Source organism: Nomascus leucogenys, chromosome 19 (assembly GCF_006542625.1).
Source record: "Nomascus leucogenys isolate Asia chromosome 19, Asia_NLE_v1, whole genome shotgun sequence".
NCBI lineage: Eukaryota > Metazoa > Chordata > Mammalia > Primates > Hylobatidae > Nomascus > Nomascus leucogenys.
The window spans coordinates 23,451,218-23,469,707 of record NC_044399.1 but is presented as its reverse complement, the minus strand read 5'-3'; the positions used below and the strand labels follow the sequence as shown (position 1 = coordinate 23,469,707).

General features: G+C 46.3%; 1 protein-coding gene and 1 pseudogene across 2 annotated transcripts in view; both read right to left on the bottom strand.

Annotated features, from left to right (window-relative positions):
• Window positions 1-7,852, bottom strand: part of UBXN2A (UBX domain protein 2A) — a 53,780-nt gene extending 45,928 nt beyond the window's left edge. Inside the window, exon 1 of one of the 2 annotated variants that reach the window (XM_003270570.4) lies at window positions 7,623-7,852. The gene's annotated coding sequence lies outside the window, so the exon portion shown is untranslated. Of the gene's footprint in view, window positions 1-7,415; window positions 7,562-7,622 lie in introns of those variants that run through there. The other variant, XM_030799549.1, reaches the window with a different exon arrangement.
• Window positions 3,335-3,818, bottom strand: LOC105737892 (annotated as a pseudogene).
• Window positions 7,853-18,490: the final 10,638 nt, after the last annotated feature.

The window sequence follows — 18,490 nt, the reverse complement described above, 5'->3', positions numbered from 1 at the left end:
GTGAGCCACCGTGCCCAGCCGTGGGTGGATCACTTGAGGTCAGGAGTTCGAGACCAGCCTGGCCAACGTGGTGAAATCCTGTCTCTTCTAAAAAATATAAAAATTAGCCGAGTGTGGTGGTATGCACCTGTAGTCCCAGTTATTCAGGAGGTTGAGGCAGGAGAATCACTTGAACCTGGGAGGCAGAGGTTGCAGTGTGCTGAAATCACCCCACTGCACTCCAGCCTGGGCAACAGAACAAGACTTCATCTCAGAAAAAAAAAGTTAGCCAGGCATTACGGTGCACCTCTGTGGTTCCGGCTACTCAGGAGGTTGAGGTGCTGAGGTGGGAGGATCACTTGAGCCCAGGAGTCCAAGGCTGCAGTAGGCCATCATCATGCCACTGTGCTCCAGCCTGGGCAACAGCCCTATGCATCTGCAGGCTCAACCAATCATGGATCAAAAATATTCAAGGAAAAAAAAATAAGAAAAACAATACAACAAAAAATAATACAAATTTTAAAATTACATAACAGCTATTTACACAGTATCAGGTATTATAAGTAATTTAAAGGTGATTTACAGTATACAGGAGGATGTGCATACGTTATCTGCAAATAGTATGCTATTTTATGCAAGGGACTTGAGCATCAGCAGATTTTGGTATCTATGGGGGTCTTGGAACCAATCTTCCAGGGACACCAAGTGACAGGTGTAGTCCAAACCACTGGTCTGCTGAGAAGGCCTGGAAGCAATGACATACCAGAAGCAATGAGCACACCAAGTGCCTATGTCTTGGTTTCTAAATATTCTACTGTGTAAGGAGAATGTTTTTCTTAAATGACTCCTTCGAGAAAAGGATAACTTCAGGACTGGGGCAGAGAAAGATGAACATGGAAAGTTTTGCCCCAGAAAAGGTACCCAAAGAGTGATAAGGACAGGGCCAGGCGTGGTGGCTCACATCTGTAATGCCAGCACTTTGGGAGGCTGAGGCAGGTGGATCACTTGAGGTCAGGAGTTCAAGACCAGCCTGGCCAATATGGTGAAACTCCATCTCTACTAAAAATACAAAAATTGGCCAGGCACAGTGGCTCATGCCTGTAATCCCAGCTCTTCGGGAGGCTGAGGTGGGTGGATCACGAGGTCAGGAGATGGAGACCATCCTGGCCAACATGGTGAAACCCCATCTCTACTAAAATGCAAAAAAAAAAATAGCCAGGTGTGGTGGCACACGCCTGTAGTCCCAGCTACTCAGGAGGCTGAGGCAGGGGAATCGCTTGAACCCGGGAGGCGGACGTTGCAGTGAGCCAAGATCGCGCCACTGCACTCCAGCCTGGTGACAGAGCGAGACTACGTCTAAAAACAACAAAACAAACAAACAAACAAACAAAAAACAAAAATTAGCCAGGCATGATGGCACACGCCTGTAGTCCCAGCTACTCAGGAGGCTGAGGCAGGAGAATCGCTTGAACCCGGAAACAAAGGTTGCAGTGAACTGAGATTGCACTACTGTACTCCAGACTGGACGTCGAATTGAAACTGTGCCTAAAATAAATAAATAAATAAATAAATAAAAGAATTAAATGTGGCTGGACACAGTGGCTCATGCCTGTAATCCCCACACTTTGGGAGGCCCAGGGGGGCAAATCACTTGAGGCCAGGAGTTTGAGACCAGGCTGGCCAACCTGACAAAACCCTGTGCCTACTAAAAATACAAAAACTAGCCGGACGTGGGAACACACACTTATAATCCCCAGCTACTCGGGAGGCTGAGGCACGAGAATTGCTTGAACCTGGGAGGCAGAGGTTGCAGTGAGCTGAGATCATGCCACTGTACTCCAGTTCAGCCTGGGCGACAGAGTGAGACTCTGTCTCAAAAAAAAAAAAAGAGAGAGAGAGAGAGAAGGAAAAAAAAGAATTAAATGCATAATTAAAAATTAAATTAAAAATTGCACATTACAGTTTTATTTTTTAAAACATATATTTCATGGTCAAAAGGAATTTGAGGAGAAAAAAATGCAAAAACAAACAAAAAACTGGCCACTTTTTTTTTAGATTATGGATTTGTATCAAGGTATTATACAACCAGACATGCTATCTTTATATAGAAGCTTAAATTTCTTTTTAAGGATAAGGCCATTCCAGGTATTAAACACGAGGGAAAAGAAACCAGTGGATCACACTTCCATGTTGGGTTCCTTTTACTTAGATCTTCTATGGAATGTGATTAGGCCCCCAAGCCTCCAAGAGCAACTAACTATGATAGCATCAGAACCAAATACTTAAAAGACAGTTCATTTGTATATTTTGTGAATTCTGGTTTACTACATACTAAGTGATAGAAAATGAAATCTTTTGGAAAGTTTCAGCTTATTTTAGCTGTAATCATAGTAATGAAGAAAATATATTTTTAATGGGATAGTTATATACTCCAAGGACCAAAGTAGTAGTGACAACAGTAATTTAAATGAGAAAACCCTATGGAAAAGGTGACACTTAAGCAGAGACTGGCAAGGTTACTTACTGAGTCATTCCAGGGCTGACCAAGACATTCTCATTCCAGGACATTCTCATTCCAGAGCTCCATACTGAAATGTTATGTCACAAAGGACCCCCCCCTTTTTTCTTTAGTAAGTATTTTAATTCAGTTTCAGAAAAAAATGGCACATGACTTGGATGAGAAAGCATAAAATTAAGAGGCTTTTCTAGAAATGCAAGAAAAAAAAACTTTAATATATTCAATAATTTTCTGGATCTGCCTCTTGGGTCAAAAGCTATATATTTTCTCCTCAAAGCAGCTGCTCCAAGAACTAACTAGTCCTCTTTATCTCTCTAGCTGGGATAGACTAATTCTGCTCCACTCCCACCTCTCTTCTTTCAGTAACACTGCGTAGGTGTTAATGGCCTGGCTCTCACCAATGAACAGAACTGTCCTTTAAGCCAGCAACTCACAGGCAGTGGCACCCAAAGCCTCACCCCCAGTCCCCAGAGCAGAAGCCACAGAGCTGGCATTGTTTCCAATATCCCAGGAAGAAGGAGCCAAAAGCTGACCTTCAGCACAAATCAAAGCCCAATATGGAGAGAGAATAACTGCTTCTAGGCCCAGATGAGGCAAGCTGTGGGCAAAAAAAGGGGAGTTTTTGCAGCCACCCCATCTTTAGAAATAAGGGGAAAACTAGACCCTTTTCCACTATAACGGTCTACAAGGTACTGTACTGTTCCAAGAGGATCTGAAAGCGCAAAAGGATCCAAACAAATAAGGAGAACTTTTCCCAGGCTGGAGATAAGACTGACAAACTGAAAGATGGGTGAATACAATAATGTGTAGGAAGATGATGCTGGTCACCTCAGTTCTTCACACGGCTGCCAGCCCTACAAATAACCCAGTAAGAACCAGGACAAACACTCCAGACTGGTATAGCTGGAGAATCTTCAGGCCTTTTCCTAGGTCCCACATCAAGTTTTGGATCCCATTCCAGGTATGATACATGAGAGGGAAGACGAGTGCAAACTTAGTTGTGTCCATCAGTGCTGGCCCCAGACATAGGGACCAATGAGTTTCAAACTTCCCAGGGAGTAACAGGGCTGACATGCCAAAAAGAGACCCCTGTACTCAGCAATAGCAGTGCCATGTTGGCAGACGGACATCGCCATGGGAAGAGACGAACTGTAGATAGCGACGTGGTGAGATAAGGGATGGTTTGAACCTGTGTTCTTATTCCAGAACCATTCCATCTCTTCTTTGGCCATGGTTCCCAAAGAAACAGCATTTCTGATACAAAGCTCAGGGCTAAAGCGCGCTCGGAGGCAATGACCACTCCAACATGTCTCAGCAAGAGTTGGCCGGGCGCGGTGGCTCACGCTTGTAATGCCAGCACTTTGGGAGGCCGAGGCGGGCGGATCACGAGGTCAGGAGATCGAGACCACGGTGAAACCCCGTCTCTACTAAAAATACAAAAAATTAGCCGGGCGTGGTGGCGGGCGCCTGTAGTCCCAGCTACTCAGAAAGGCTGAGGCAGAAGAATGGCGTGAACCCGGGAGGTGGAGCTTGCAGTGAGCCGAGATTGCGCCACTGCACTCCAGCCTGGGCGACAGAGCGAGACTCCGTCTCAAAAAAAAAAAAAAAAAAAAAAAAAAGAGTGCAGCCATCTTGGGTTCTGGTCTGGACGGAAGTGCAAAGCCCATTTTAAATACAATCTCCTCTAGCTGGGCATGGTGGTTTAAGCCTATAATCCCAGCACTTTGGGAGGCCAAGACGGGCGTATCACCTGAGGTCAGGAGTTCGAGACCAGCCTGACCAACATCGTGAAACCCTGTCTCTCTCTACTAAAAATACAAAATTAGCTAGGCCTGGTGGTGTGTACCTGTAATCCCAACTACTAGGGAGGCTGAGGCAGGAGAATTGCTTGAACCCAGGAGGCAGAAGTTGCCATGAGCCAAGATTGGGTCACTGCACTCCAACCTGGGTGGCAAGAACAAAACTCCATCTCAAATAAATAAAAACATACATACATACAATCTCCTTTAGAAAACCTTCCATGATTCCTCCAATAGGTGTGAATATAAAATTATTAACATGAGAAGAGATCAGTTAGGTACTCTTAAATTTTCAACACCTTCATTGCCACAACTCTAGTCCCAACCACCATCAACTCTAGGTGGTCTCCTCACTTCCATTCTTGTCCCCATCCAATCTAGTTTCTACACAGCAGTCAGGATGACTTTTTGAAATAAAAAGTTGGCCAGGCACGGTGGCTCACGCCTGTAATTCCAGCACTTTGGGAGGCTGAGGTGGGCAGATCACGAGGTCTGGAGTTCGAGGCCAGCCTGGCCAACACAGTGAAACCCTGTCTCTACCAAAAATACAAAAAACTAGCCAGGCATGGTGGCGCATGCCTGTAATCCCAGCTACCCGGGAGGCTGAGGCAGGAGAACTGCTTGAACCCGGGAGGCAGAGGTTGCAGTGAGCGGAGATTGCACCACTGCACTCCTGCCTGTGCGAGACTCCGTCTCACAAAAAAAAAAAAAAAGTTGTTTGTAGTAAGACTTACCTTGCTTTAAACTTTTTTTTTTTTCTGACGGAGTTAAACCTTTAAACGACTTCCTAATACTGTTAAAATAGCGTCCAAGTCATTTGGGTAATATTACAGGAGAGTTCATTGTACTGTTCTCTCCCTACATCTGAGTGGTTTGAAAATTTTTCTATAAAAGTTAAAAAAAGAAAAAGAAACAGAAAAAGCTGGTCCCGGCTGGGAGCGGTGGCTCACGCTTGTAATCCCAGCACTTTGGGAGGCCGAGGCAGGCGGATCACCAGAGGTCAGGAGATCGAGACCACGGTGAAACCCCGTCTGTAGTAAAAACACACACACACACAAAATTAGCCGGGCGTGGTGGCGGGCGCCTGTAGTCCCAGCTACTCGGAGAGCCTCAGGCAGGAGAAAGGCGTGAACCCGGGAGGCGGAGCTTGCAGTGAGCCGAGATTGCGCCACTGCACTCCAGCCTGGGTGACAGAGCGAGACTCCGTCTCAAAAAAAAAAAAAAAAAGCTGGTCCCAAATCCTTAACATTGCTTAAAAGGCCCTGCATCAGCCAGGCACGGTGGCTCACGTCTGTAATCCCAGCACTCCGGGAGGCCGAGGCGGGTGGATCACCAGAGGTCAGGATTTTGAGACCAGTTTGACCAACACGGTGAAACCCCGTCTCTACTAAAAATACAAAAATTAGCCGGGCATGGTGGCACGCATTATAGTCCCAGCTACTCAGGAGGCTAAGGCAGGAGAATCGCTTGAATCCAGAGTAGATTGCAGTGAGTCGAGATCGTGCCACTGCACTCCAGCATTGGAGTGCAGCATTGGAGCGAGACTCTGTATCAAAACAAACAAACAAACAAACAAGCCCTGCATCATCTCTCTGGCCCTAACCTACTTTATCACAGCACCCTTTTGCTTCCCACACAACAACTGCTGAAGTTCCTGAAATGACCATCTTCCATAGCCTCCGCGCCATCTATTTCCTTTGCCTGAGCCTTTCTTCTCTCCTTTGGGAGTCATCTTCCCCTAATTCCTATTTATCCCTAATATCTGAGCTCAAAGATTACTTTCTTAGGAAAACTTTGCCAGCTGGGATAAGTCCCCCTGTTACCTTCTCTCAAAAACAACTTACATTCTTTGTTTTAGCCTCTGTCTTGGCTTATTGACATTTATTTGTGTGATTATTTATTTTATTTTTTGAGATGGAGTACCGCTCTGTCACCCAGGCTGGAGTGCAGTGGCACCATCTTGGCTCACTGCAACCTCCACCTCTCGCGGGCTCAAGCGATTCTCCTGCCTCAGTTTTTCTGAGTAGCTGGGATTACAGGCGCCCCTCAACACACCCAGCTAATTTCTGTATTTTTAGTAGAGAGAGATGGGGTTTCACCATGTTGGCTAGGCTGCTCTAGAACTCGTGACCTCAGGTGATCCGCCCACCTCAGCCTTTCAAAGTGCTGGGATTACAGGCGTCAGCCATCGCTCTGGGCCCTGATTATTTGCTTAATACCTGTTTTGCCCAATGACACTGTATAGTCTAAAGGCAGAGTCTGTAATTGTCACTATCGTATCCTTAGCATTCAGTACACAGTAGGTACTAAAATTTTTTGAATGAAAAAATTCAATCAAGTGTATGCTAATTATTATACGTTATTAAATTAAAATGCAAGTAAAGTATCCTCCACAGTGCCCAGCTGAAAACAACTGCTCAGTAAGTGTGAGCCTCCATTAACACTGGACTGCAGTCAGCCTCCTATCACTAGTGTGCTTAACCACTCCCTCCTGCACATATTTTTTACACATTTTGGGACTCCGCCAATGCCTAGCACTAACATTAGTGTTGTACAAAGATACTCTGTATTCACTGAATTGCCTTTTAAATAAATCCGACTTTCAGCATAGACAGAAGACACAACATGAACTTTTAAAGTTTCCCCCCTAAAAACAAACTGCAACCCGCCAGACTTCATACTATCACATTATTTTCTGCATTCGCATCAAAACAAATCAGCAGTTTCCTATCTTTACTTATCTCAAATTACGTACATAGGAACCAACGCTGGACGCCACACGAACATTCACCATTGCTGACAAGTAATAAACTCTTTTATTACTGGCAGCGAAAAGGAAAAAAAAGTCACAAAGAAGAAATTACGGAAATGTGAAATCAGCGAACACCAGGCCTTCAAAATATCAAAGAAAGTGAGTGGTGGGAGACGGGTGAAGTCACTAATAGGCATACTTTGTATCACTGGACTGCGATCGTGCAGCGTTCGCCTTTGAAAATAGAAACATTGTGCTGCGCATAACTGTAAGTTTCGGAACGCCCTACGAGAGAACCAGGAGCTGTGCCTTCAGCTAGCTCGGGAGTCAAGCCGCAGGCAGTCAGGGGCTCGGGGTCGCCGCTCACCTGGGCTGGGCGGGACCCTGGCCCGGGCTCCGCCGCCGGCGCCCCTTCCTGAGTCGCAAACACGCGGCCCTCCGGAGCGAGACTCCCCCAGACACCGACGATCCGCGACGGCCCGGCCACAGGCCGCGACCCCTCAGCCCCACCCGCAGGCGGCCGCCCCGCCCCGCCCTCACCCCGCCGAACGCGGCGCGGCCCCGGGACGCTCACCTCCGGGCACGGCCTCCCGGCCTCGGCCTCACTCAGCTCAGGCACCGCAGGCACCGTTTGGCCGCGGGCTCCGTTTGGCTGGAGCCCTTCAGAGCCGGAGCGCCGCCGCCCCAGACCGCCTCAGGTTCCGCGGCCGCGCCGCTGAGATCCCGCCAGCTTCTCTCGGTCTTCGCCAGGCACCCTAGCGCGCGCCGACGCCGGCTCCGCGCAGACCCGAGGAGCGCGCGCGGACGCGGGGGCGCGCCGAGGGCGGGGCTTGCGGCGGCCAGGCGCTTCAAGTCCCGGCGGGAACGGCGCTAATGGCCGCCTCCCCTTCCCGCCACTGGCCGGGCGGCTGGCTGCCTTCTTGGGCAGGGGAGATGCAGGCAGCTCGGTGTGTGCTCACCAGAGAACCCAGCGTGTGCTTACCTGGGTTCCTCCTCAGCCTCAGAAACCATGGAGAGACGTCCCTGCATTCTGACAATGTTGAACTTGACCTGAACCCTGTGGACAGCGACGTTGAAGAAACCCCCACCCACCTTTTTTTTTTTTTTTTTTGAGACTAAGTCTCGCTCTTGTCCCCCAGGCTGGAGTGCAATGGCGCGATCTTGGCTCACCGCAACCTCCGCCTCCCGGATTCGAGCGAGTCTCCTGCCTCAGCCTCTTGAGTAGCTGGGATTACAGGCGCTTGCCACCACGCCCGGCTAATTTTTGTATTTTTAGTAGAGACGGGGTTTCACCATGTTGGCCAGGCTGGTCTTGAACTCCTGACCTCAGGTGATCCGCCCGCCTCGGCCTCCCAAAGTGCTGGGATTACAGGCGTGAGCCACCGCGCCCGGCCCCTTTGTGTTCTTAGTAAAAGGACTTACTACACGCAAACGCCCTTCCGCATGTGACTTGGTCAGGACTCAAGGATGCCCCCGTCGTTAGCTGTGACAAGGTCAGGCCCAGACCCTCTAAATTCCAGTTCTTCGTCTCACAAATAGTTGACCTGCCTGTACTCACGATGTGGACAAATCCCGGCTGCCTTGACTTGACAGGACTTGAGTGAAGCAGCACTCCCTGGGCCTATCTACACGGTGACCGAGCCTCAGCCTCAGCCAGCAAGCAGCCCTCCTCATCCACCGCCTGCAAACAGACGGACCCCAGGGAAACAGTCTCTGTGTAGTCTCATCGCTGCCACCTCCATTCTTCTCCCCACTTCCCCACACCCGCGTCTTTCTAGCCCCGTTCACTCATCTCTGTAAAAGGAAAGCCCTTTTCTGCCTGACCCAGGAGATTGCTGCAGATCTCATGGTTGGAGAGTTCTCCCGGTTGCGGTAGACTCCCCCAATCCCCACCCTCAGTTGCAATAGTTTCTTTCCCTTTTCTTGGATCTCTTCCACTGAACTCTCTCCTTAAGTATATCCAGATTTGCTTTTTATTTTATAGTCCAGCATTCTCCCTATTGCAACAGTCCTTCTTCCTATTACAATAGTTCTCCACCCTTATTGCAATAGTCCTTTTCCCCCCTGTTGCAATAATCCTTTCCGAATAAAGTCTTGGTTTGCCTAAATCCGGATTTATTTGTAAGTCTTTAGTGCTGGGACTCAGATTGAGATTGATCCTCACCTACAGACCCATGCTGTTCCCCCCACCACCACCTCCCTCATCTCCTGTTCAGCGATTTTGGGAGCCCGTGGTGAGTTCAAATATCACTGCTCATGAGATCATGTCTGCTGAAGCACAATAAGGAGTTAAATTGATCCCGTTAGGCAAAGAGACTTTTCTTTGACCCTTCTGTGAGAGCTCTTCCGATTTTTTGGTCCCAGCACCATTTAATGAAGAGAGGATTCTTCCCTTGTCGAAAATCAATTGACCATGGATGTATAAATTTATTTCTGTACCCTCAATTCGATTCCATTGATTATATATCTTATCTTTATGCTATTACCATACTATTTTGATTACTGTAGCTTTATAATAGGTTTTGAAATCAGGAAGTTTGAGTCCTCCAACTTTGCTCTTCTTTTTCAAGATTGTTTCGTCCCTCGCAATTCTGTATGAATTTTAGCTCAGCTTTTCCATTGCTGCTAAAGAAAAAAAAAAAGTGAGGGGGGCCACTGGGATTTTGACAGGGATTGCTTTGAATTGGTAGATCAATTTGAGGAGTATTGATACCTTCAATTTTTTTTTTTTTGAGATGGAGTTTCGCTCTTGTTGCCCAGGCTGGAGTGCAATGGCATGATCTCGGCTCAGCACAACCTCCGCCACCCAGGTTCTAGCGATTCTCCTGCCTCAGCCTCCCAAGTAGCTGGGATTACAGGCATGCGCCACCAAGCCCAGCTAATTTTTGTATTTTTAGTAGAGACGGTTTCACCATGTTGGTCAGGCTGGTCTCGAACTCCTGACCTTAGATGATCCACCCGCCTCGGCCTCCCAAAGTGCTGGGATTACAGGTGTGAGCCAACACACCCAGCTGGAGTATTGATATCTTAACAATATTAAGTCTTCTACCTGGTGCAATGACTCACACCTGTAATCCCAGCACTTTGGGAGGCCGAAGTGTTGGGATCACAAGGTCAGGAGTTCGAGACCAGCCTGACCAACATGGTGAAACCCTATCTCTACTAAAAATACAAAAAAATTAGCTGGGCATGGTGGTGTGTGCCTGTAATCCCAGCTACTCAGGAGGCTGAGGCAGGAGAATCACTTGAACTTGGGAGGCAGAGGTTGCAGTGAGCCGAGATCGCGCCACTGCACTCCAGCCTGGGCCACAAAGGGAGACTCTGACTCAAAAAATATATATAATATAATATACGTGTGTATGTGTGTATATATATATATATATATATATAGTCTTCAAATCCTTAAGCATGAATATTTTTCCATTTATAGTCGTGCGCCACATAACAACCTTTTGGTCCATGACTTACAGCATATATGAGGGTGGTCACATAAGATTATAAGGCCATATTTTTACTGTATCTTTTCTATGTTTAGATACACAAATACTGTTACAATTGTCTATAGTATTCAATACAGTAACATTGCTGTCCAGGTTTGTAGCCTGGGAGCAAGGCTATGCCATATTGCCTAGATGTGTAGTACTCTATACCATCCATGTTTGTGTAAGTATACTCTGTGATGTTCACACAACGACGAAATCACTTACACGACACATTTCTCAGAAGGTGCCCCCATTGTTAAGCAATACATGACCATACTTAGACCTTCTTTCATTTCTTTCAGCAGTGTTTTATAGTTTTCCATGTACAAGTCTCATACTCTTTGGTTAAATACATTTCAAAGTATTTTATTCTTTTTGATGCTATTGTAAAAGGAGTTGATTTATTTCCTTTTTAGATTTTTTATTGCCAGTATTTGGAAATACCACTGATTTTGTGTGTTGATCTTGTATCTAACAACTTTGCTGAATTCATTTATTAGCTCTAATCATTTGCTAGAGATAGGGTCTCCTTACATTACCCGGGTTGATATCGAACTCCTGGGCTCAGGTGATCCTTCCACCACAGTGTCCTGAGTAGCTAGGACCACAGATGTGTGCTACCATGCCTAACCAATTAAAAAAAATTTTTTTTTTTGTAGAGATGGAGTTTCACTGTGTTGCCCAGGCTGGTCTCAAACCCCTGGCCTCAGACTATCCTCCTGCTTGTGCCTCCCAAAGCACTGGGATTACAGGTATGAGATACCACACTTGGCCTCAGTTTTCTTTCTTTCTAATGTGGATGCCTTTTATTTCTTTTTATTGTCTAACTGCTCTAGCTAGAACTTCCAGTACAATGTTGAATAGAAGAGGCTGGGTGTGGTGGCTTACATCTGTAATCTCAGCACTTTGGGAGGCTGAGGCAGGAGAATTGCTTGAGCCCAGGAATTTGAGACCAACCTGGGGCAACATAGCGAGACTCCGTTACTAGACTTAAAAAAAAAAGAAAAGAAATGATGAGGCCGGGGATGGTGGCTCATGCCTTTAATCCCAGCCCTTTGGGAGGCTTAGGCAGGTGAATCACTTGAGGCCAGGATTTCGAGACCAGCCTGGGCAACATGGTGAAACCCTGTCTCTACTAAAAATACAAAAATTAGCCAGGCATGGTGGCAGGCACCTGTAATCCCAGCTACTTGGGAGGCTGAGGCAGGAGAATTGCTTGAACCCAGGAGGCAGAGGTTGCAGTGAGCCGAGATCACGCCACTGCACTCCAGCCTGGGTGACAGAGCAAGACTCTGCCTCAAAAAAATGACGAGTGGGCTTGTCTTGTTCCTAATTTTAGAGAAAAGGCTTTCAGTCTTTCACCATTGAGTATGATGTTAGCTGTATGTTTTTCTTTTTCGTTTTTTTTTTTTTTTTTTTTGAGACAGAGTCTCCCTCCATCTCCGCAGCCCATGGTAATCTCTATTCTACTTTCTTTTTTTTTTTTTTTTGAGATAGGATTTTCACCAAGTTGCCCAGGCTAGTCTCAAACTCCTGGACTCAAAGCAATCCTCCCACCTTGGCCTCCCAAAGTGCTATGATTACAGGTCTGAGCCACCACGCACAGCCTATTCTACTTTCTGTCTCTATGAATTCTAGATACCTCATATACGTGGACTCCTACAATATTTGTTCCTTTGTGTCCGGCTTATTTCACTTAGCATAATTATTTTCAAGTTAATTCATGTTGTAGCATGTGTCAGTATATCATTCCCGTTTATGGTTGAATAAGATTCCATTGTATGTATTACATATTACATTTTGTTTATCCATTCATATGTTGATGGCCATTTGGGTTGCTTCCACCTTTCTGCTATCTTGAATAATGCTGGTATGGACTTTGGTATACAAGTATTTGATTGACTGCTTACTTTCTTTTTTTTTGAGACGGAGTCTCGCTGTCGCCCAGGCTGGAGTGCAGTGGCAGGATCTCGGCTCACTGCAGGCTCCGCCCCCCGGGGTTCACGCCATTCTCCTGCCTCAGCCTCCCGTGTAGCTGGGACTACAGGCACCCGCCACCTCGCCTGGCTAATTTTTTGTATTTTTAGTAGAGACAGGGTTTCACCATGTTAGCCAGGATGGTCTCGATCTCCTGACCTCGTGATCCGCCCGCCTCGGCCTCCCAAAGTGCTGGGATTACAGGCGCGAGCCACCGTGCCCGGCCTTACTTTCAATTTTTAAAAAATTTTTGTTTTATTGTGGCAAGAATATTTATTTATTTAATTAATTTACTTTTGAGACAGCCTCCCTCTGTTGCCCAGGCTGGAGTGCAGTGGTGCAATCTTGGCTCACTGCAGCCTCCCCCTCCCAGGTTCAAGGGATTCTTTCACCTCAGCTTTTCTGAGTAGCTGGGATTAAAGGTGCCCCCCAACCATGCCCAGCTAATTTTTGTATTTTTAGTAGAGATGGGGTTTTTTGCCATGTTGACCAGGCTGGTCTTGAACTCCTGACCTCTGGTGATCCACCCACCTCGGCTTCCCAAAGTGCTGGGATTACAGGTGTGGGCCACCGTGCTTGGCCCTTTCAATTTTTTTTGAGTATATACCTAGAAGTGGAATAGGGTATTTGTGTGTTTAACTTTTCAAGGAACAGTCATATTGTTTTCCAAATAGCAGCACCATCTTACATTCCTACCAGCAATGTACCAGAGTTCCAATTTCTCTACATCCTCCCAACACTTGTTATTTTCTCTCTGCGTGTATGTGTATGTGTGTTTATACCTACCCCGCCCTAATGAGTATGAAGTGTATCTCACTATGGTTTTGATTTGCATTTCCCTGATGACTAGTGATGTTGAATATCTTTTCATGTGCCTATTGGCTATTTGTATATTTTCTTTGGAGAAATGCCTGTTTAAGTCCTTGCGAATTTTCAAATAGGTTTTTTTTTGTTGTTGTTGTTGAGTTACAGGAGTTTTTGGGTTTAAAAAAATACATATTATGGATAGTAATCCCTTATCAGATATGTGATTTGCAAATCTTTCCTCCGATTCTGTGAATTGTGTTTTCACTTTGGGGTTAGTATCCTTTGATACACAAAGTTTAAAATTTCAGTCAAATTAATTTATTCTTGTTTTGCCTGTACTTTTGGTGTCATATCCAAGAAACTATTGCCAAATCCAATGTCATGAAGATTTCTGTTTTTTTCTAAATATTTTATAGCTTTATCTCTGACATTTAGGTGTTTGCTCCATTTTTTTGTTTGTTTTTTGAGAGAGTCTTGCTTTGTTGCTTGGGCTGGAGTGCAGTGGTGCGATCTCGGCTCACTGCAACCTCCACCTCCCGGGTTCAAGCGATTCTCCTGCCTCAGCCTCCCGAGTAGCTGGGATTACAGGCTTGCACCACCACACCCAGCTAATTTTTGTATTTTTAGTAAAGACAGGGTTTCAGCATGTTGGCCAGGCTAGCCTCGAACTCCTGACCTCAGCTATCCACCTGCCTCGGCCTCCCGAAGTGCTGGGATTATAGGCGTGAGCCACCGTGCCTGGTTGTCATGATTCTTTTGTGATTTTCTGTTTTTACTGTGAATCATATTCATGGGACTTTATTTTTGTGCCTTCTGTTGAAGGTATATTCTGTCAGAGATGATTTATGTTTGCTTCTGCTTTATGCTTAGGATCACTTTTGACTCAAGTCTATTTAACCTAAATCATTGTCCTGAGGGTCTTCATACCTAGCCTTGGTGAATTCAGGCTGTAAACCTGTTGAACAGTGTGTTGTTATGAATTCTCAAGGGACCCTCCCACCACCCCCCCCACCCCCACCCCCCGCTCCCCACTCTTAGTGTCAGTGTTGGGAAAGGTGGGCAGTTCTTGCAGTCTCCTGGGGATGAGTGAAAGTTGGTGGGTTTATTTCTAATTTACTCATACTTAGCTTTATCCTTATTGTAGCAGGATTTTGTAGGATGTTTGCATTAGATTCCATATATTTAGCAGATTTTAGGCCTTACTACTGTCTTTTGCATTTCCTTTTTTTTTTTCCCTGAGACAGAGGGGAAAAATCCTGCTCTGTCACCCAGGATAGAGTGCAGTGGCATGATCTCGGCTCACCGCAACCTCTGCCTCTGGAGTTCAAGCAATTCTCCTGCCTCAGCCTCTCGACTAGCTGGGATTACAGGTGCCCACCACCATGCCTGGCTAATGTTTGTATTTTTAGAGAGATGGGGTTTCACCATGTTGGCCAGGTTGGTCTCGAACTCCTGACCTCGTGATCCGCCTGCCTCAGCCTCCCAAAGTTCTGGGATTACAGGTGTGAGCCACTGCACCTGGCCTCCTTTTTTTTTTTTTTTTTGAGATTTTGAGACAGAGTCTCGCTCTGTCACCCAGGCTGGAGTGCAATGGCGTGATCTCGGCTCACTGCAATCTCTGCCTCCCGGGTTCAAGTGGTTCTCCTGCCTCAGCCTCCTGAGTAACTGGGATTACAGTTGCCTGCCATCACGCCTGGCTAATTTTTGTATTTGTAGTAGAGACAGGGTTTCACTATGTTGCTCAGGCTGGTCCTGAATTCCTAAACTCATGATCCACCCACCTTGGCCTCCCAAAGTGCTGGGATTACAGGTGTGAGCCACTGTGCCCGGCCTTGCATTTCTTCAAGCAGAGAAAATAGGTCAAATTCACTGGGGTTGAGCAAATGCATTGGAAATGAAAGCTGTCTTCAGAGCCCTTGCTTATTGGTTCTGGGTTCCTGCTGTGACTTAGCTTTTGATCTGAGCATTCCTTAGTATCTTGCCACCTCTTGCATGTACTGCAGGCTTTTTTTTAAGTTCAAAAAATATTTAACCAACGCTTTAGTTATTTCCTCTAGTATGTACTGTAGAAAACAGGCAACTCTTCCATATCTCTTTTCTTTTCTTATTTTTGTTTCTGAGACAGGGTCGCACTCCGTTGCCCAGGTTGGAGTGCAGTGGTGAGGTCTTGGCTTACTGCACCCTCCGCCTTTCAGGTTCAAGTGATTCTCATGCCTTAGCCTCCAAATATCTGGGATTACATTATAGGTATGCATCACCAGGCTCATTTTTGTATTTTCAGTAGAGATGGGGTTTCGCCATGTTGGCCAGGCTGATCTTGAACTCTTGGCCTCAAGTGACCTGCCTGCCTTGGCCCCCAAAGTGCCGGGGTTACAGGCAAGAACCACTGAGCCCAGCCCCCTGCTTTTTTTTTTTTTTTTGAGATGGAATCTCGCTCTGTTGCCCAGGCTGGAGTGCAGTGGCGTGATCTAGGCTCACTGCAACCTGAGGCAATTCTTTGCCTCAGTCTCCCAAGTAGCTGAGATTACCGGTGCCCACCACCATACCCAGCTAATTTTTTTGTATTTTTAGTAGAGACAGGGTTTCACCATCTTGGCCAGGTTGGTCTTGAACTCCTGATCTCGTGATCCACCCACCTTGACCTCCCAAAGTGCTGGAATTATAGGCGTGAGCCACTACGCCTGGCCTCCTTTTTTTAAAAAAAATTTTATTTTAATTTATAGAGATGGGGTCTCACTACGTTGCCCAGCCTGGTCTTGAAATCCTGAGCTCAAGCGATTCTCCTACCTTGGCCTCCAAAAATTCTGGGATTACAGGCATGAGCCACTGCAACCAGCCCTTTTTCTCTTTTTTAAAATTTTATTTTAATTTATAGAGATGGGGTCTCACTATGTTGCGCAGGCTGGTCTTGAATGCCTGAGCTCAAGCCATCCTCCCACCTCAGCCTCCCAAAGTGCTAGGATTATAGGCGTGAACCACCTTGCTTGGCCTTATCTTTTTCAAGCCTTCCTTTCTTTTTTCTACAATTTTGTGGTTCAACACATATCTCAGGGGTCATTACCTCTCAGAGGTTTTCCCTAAAATCCCTGCTGGAATTAATGGTCTCTGCCTCATTCTTCTTATCACATTGTATTGTAGTTTACTGGTTTCTTCCCTATCTTATTCATTCCCTCTATGTCTGTGTGTTCTTTCAGGATTTTTAAACGTTCTTGATTTTTAAAAATCTGTATATTTCCTGGCCTAGCAGAGTACCTAATACCAGTTGGATTTATTTATTTACTTACATATTTTCTAGAGACAGGGTCTCACTATGTTGCCCAGGCTGGTCTTGAACTCCTGGGCTCAAGCTCAGTTGGATTTAAAATTAACATTTGTTACCTCCAGGTGCAGTGGCTCACACCTGTAATCCCAGCACTTTGGGAGGCCGAGGCAGGCAGATCATGAGGTCAGGAGATCAAGACCATCCTGGCTAACACGGTGAAACCTCGTCTCTACTAAAACTACAAAAAATTAGCCAGGCGTGGTGGCACGTGCCTGTAGCCCTAGCTACTTGGGAGGCTGAGGCAGGAGAGTCGCTTGAACCTGGGAGGCGGAGGTTGCAGTGAGCCCAGATGGTACCACTGTACTCCAGCCTGAGTGACAGAGCAAGACTCTATCTCAAATAAATAAATAAATAAAGTTAACATTTGTTGATAGTAAATGGTATAGGTTATGGTAACTTGGCCTTCCCAATTTAGGACTACAAAAACAAATACACACACACACACACACACAAAACAAATGAGGAAAGCACACAAATCCTTTGTATATAATTTGCATACCACACACCTCTGCAGAACACTAGCCTTTTTTTTTTTTTTTTTGAGACGGAATTTTGCATTGTTGCCCAGACTGGAGTGCAGTGGTGCAATCTCAGCTCACTGCAACCTCCGCCTCCCCGGTTCAAGTGATTCTCCTGCCTCAGCCTCCTGAATAGCTGAGATTACAGGTGTCTGCCACCATGCCTGGCTAATTTTTTGTATTTTTAGTAGAAATGGGGTTTCACCATGTTGGTCAGGCTGGTCTTGAACTCCTGACCTCAAGTGATCCGCCCACCTCGGCCTCCCAAAATGCTGAGATTACAGGCATTAGCCACTGCACCCTACCCTTTTTTTTTTTTTTTTTTAAATATTTTTTGAGACAGGGTGTTACTCTGTCACCCAGGCTAAAGTACAGTGGCATGAACTTGGCTCACTGCAGCCTGGACATCCTGGGCTCAAGTGACTGACGGCGCCTCAGCCTCAGGAGTGCCTGGGACCACAGGCACCACACCCAGTAGTTCCAGCTACCAGGGAGGCTGGGGCAGGGGGATTGCTTGAGCCTGGGAGGTCAAGGCTACAGTGAACTGTGGTTGTGACACTGCACTCCAGCCTGGGTGACAGAGCAAGACCCTGTCTCTCTCTCTTTCTTTTTGGTAGGGAGAGGATCTCACTATGTTGCCCAGGCTGGTTTCCAACTCCTGGTCTCAAGCCATCCTCCCGCCTTGGCCTCCAAGTGCTGAGAATACAGGTGTGAGCTACAGTGCCTGGCCCAAACCAGCCTCTTTCCACAGGAATTGATACTTGTTTATGCTGCTCAGTGATGTGATAGCTACTTGACCCAGGAAAATCCAGGTATGGTTCCATTATGAGGAATTCACACCCATTAAGACGCCAGCTCTAAGTGGCAGGTGAAGTGTCCAGGAGAGGATGTGGTATGCAAATTGTGTCAGAAGGATTTATCTATTCTGGAATCCATACTGGTTGCCAAACAAAAAAACATTGTCATTCCCAGTGTCGTACAGTTTTTTGGAATGATTGGGAGCTTAGATGGCCAGAATGCTCTAAGTTTGATGCCATTTGGTTATTTTCAGGACTTTTCTTGAGTCTTCAATTTTTCTTAGTTTAATAAACTCCTTCCCAATAAACAGTAGGCTATGTCTAATGTACTGTGAATTTTTTTTTTTTTTTTTTGAGATGGAGTCTCATTCTGTCACCCAGGCTGGATGGAGTGCAGTGGCACGATCTTGGCTCACTGCAATCTCTGCCTCCCGGGTTCAAGCGATTCTCCTGCCTCAGCCTCTCAAGTAGCTGGGATTACAGGCATGCACCACGACACCTGGCTAATTTTTTGTATTTTTAGTAGAGATGGGGTTTCA